Below are 2,505 nucleotides of genomic sequence, written 5' to 3'. Positions count from 1 at the left end.
CTGACTGCATTGTGCCAAGTGTAAAGTTTGGTGGAGGGGGGATTATGGTGTGGGGTTGCCTTTTGGGGGTTTGGCTTGACCCATTAATTCCAGTGTAAAGAACTCTTAAGGCATCAGCATTCCAAGACATTTTGGACAATTTCATGCTCCCAAATTTGTGGGAACAGTTTGGGGATGTCCCCTTCCTGTTCTAAGAATGTCCAATATCAGTGCCTCACAAATGTGCTTCTGGAAGAATGGTCAAACATTCCTGTAGACACACTCCTAAACCTTGCGGACAGCCTTCGCAGAAGAGTTGAAACTGTTATAGCTGCAAAGGGTGGGCCAACTCAACATTGAACCCTACGGACTAAGACTGGGATGCCATTAAAGTTCATGTGCGTGTAAAGGCAGGTATATACTGTATCTATATATATCCTGGTTGTCCTCTCATCAGCACTCAATGGGTTAACCCCTCCCTTTGGATCCTCAGGACCACCTTTTCCAGCTTAATAAAAAAGAGGCTCCCTTCCTATCTTTTTTTTGGTCACTCCAGGCCACCTAAAGGTTCAAGCAACCAGCATGCCCCCCTACCGAACCTTTTCCCCCCAGGTTCAGCATCTCCTGGGTTTGGAAGATCCAAAAACAATAGAGTTAAACCCTCTTAAAATACTGGATGCCCTGGGCTGTGGGCATATGGTGCTTAAATGGTACTTTAAGGCTGTGGTTTGCATATGGGGGCACAAGACTTACACTGTATCCTTCCATCCTCCAACGGCACACTTAGGAGCCGTGCCAGCCACTTCTCCAGCTTCTGGCACCGACGCTGACATCACAGGGGGTGGGGCACTGGTCGCCTAGCAACTTCACACTCCCGGAGCCATGGCGGCAGTGGAGCTGAATGCCATGGCTGACACTCCAGTCCACAGCAGTAAGAGCACAGGCTGTGCTGCTGGAAGAGTCCTCAGACATTCTTTTTCCCTGCTTACCTCTGCATCTTTGCCCTACAGATTCTGTCTGGAGTCCTCTCTCTCTGCCTTGGGGATTGCTGACAGGTAAAACAGAGTATGATTTAAAGAGACAGCAAAAAAAAGGGGAAAGTTGCAGAGGGAAGGGTGGAGTTGGAAGTGGGCTTACTTATACTCAGCATTTGATTCAAACCCTTTTTTTTGTTTCATTTTGTTTCATTCCCCAGTCATGAGCTTACTACAGCCACAGCAGGCATGAAGATCTACGGAAAGGTAGGAGGGGCTTCGAGAGACTATGGTGAAAAGAGTGCTGCTTATGAAACTAACGTGATGCCCGTTCTATTTAGGAGCAGGATCCCTAAAAAAAGACACTCTCGGAAAGAGAAGTCCCACCATCGGTCAATATCTCTGCGATCTGTCTCTCCAAAAACAAGATTCACTTTTGCCGTCCTTCCAAGCTGCAGTAGAACGCCAGTGATGGAGCCACGGCTGACAAACCGGCCCTCAGATGGCTTAAGTTGGGTCTGTGCAGCCCCATCAGCTCTCGGGAAACTGTTTTTCACCGAATGTATGAGACATGTGGCTACAGACAAGAAGCGGAGACCTATGGAGTAAAGGATCTTATACATGAGGCAATAGCCGAAAGCATGTATCTAGTTTCCAATGCAAGAAGTTCAGAATGTGAACCTAAATTAAAGAGTCCATGGGACAAACAGCAAAAACTTCCAGTGCTGGAAATGTCTTCAGAGTCAGAGGACTTGCTTGATCATTTATTCAATTTCAGTCTAATAAATTAATATATTACAGCCGTAAAGGAGGCCATAGACTGCAGTTAGGACTATCAGCCTCCCGAGAAGGTGAAAAGATTTTTTTTCCCTAACCTCAAAAGACAAGGGACCTCCTTCCCCTTGTTTGAGGCGATCCATGAGTTATTTGAGGAAAATGGGAAAAACCAGAGAGGAGAGTCAGAATCCAGAATCGGTTTGCAAAATTGTATCCAGTTAAGTTCACAGATGCCGCTTTGTGGGAGACAGCGCCAGAAGTGGACGTGGCTCTACAGCATCTTGCAAGGCATGTGTCCCTCCCTTTGGAGGACTCAACCATCTTCAGAGATGCCAACCTTTAAAGGATCTATTCAGTTGCAGGAGTAGCCTGTTGGCCATCCATAGCCCTACCATCCATCTCAAGGACTTTAAATGTCGGGGTCTCGAATGTGGAGATGGCATTCAGAGATTGAGGTAGCAAAGATAATTTCGGCCCTCGATAACCTCAACCTGACGGCAGTCTCCTTGGGCTTCCATAGATCTGGTGAAGCTGTTAGGAATACTTATGGCACATTTGGCGATGGTGAAATGGTCTCTCTGGTTGCGGCATTGGACTGTGGCTGGAGCTTGAAAACAGGCCTTGTGTAACACCCAATACAATGCCAAGATGTTATTCAGGAAAACCCTTGAGGAAGCTATTAGGCGGGTCACAGGGGGCAAATCAGGCCTGTTATCTCAGATGTCAAGGAAGAGACTGCAACCCTTTCCATTCAGGGCAGTTTTGAATTCTAAAG

At 47.0% G+C, this 2,505-nt stretch overlaps 1 pseudogene; it reads left to right on the top strand.

Moving 5' to 3' along the window:
• The first annotated feature begins 861 nt into the window (after positions 1-861).
• Positions 862-2,184, top strand: LOC149432626 (uncharacterized; annotated as a pseudogene).
• The last annotated feature ends 321 nt before the right edge of the window (positions 2,185-2,505 follow it).

Source organism: Staurois parvus, unplaced genomic scaffold (assembly GCF_062004578.1).
Source record: "Staurois parvus isolate SC_StPar_1 unplaced genomic scaffold, SC_StPar_1.0 ptg002140l, whole genome shotgun sequence".
In the NCBI taxonomy this organism is placed as follows: domain Eukaryota; kingdom Metazoa; phylum Chordata; class Amphibia; order Anura; family Ranidae; genus Staurois; species Staurois parvus.
This window is presented reverse-complemented; position numbering and strand designations above follow the sequence as displayed.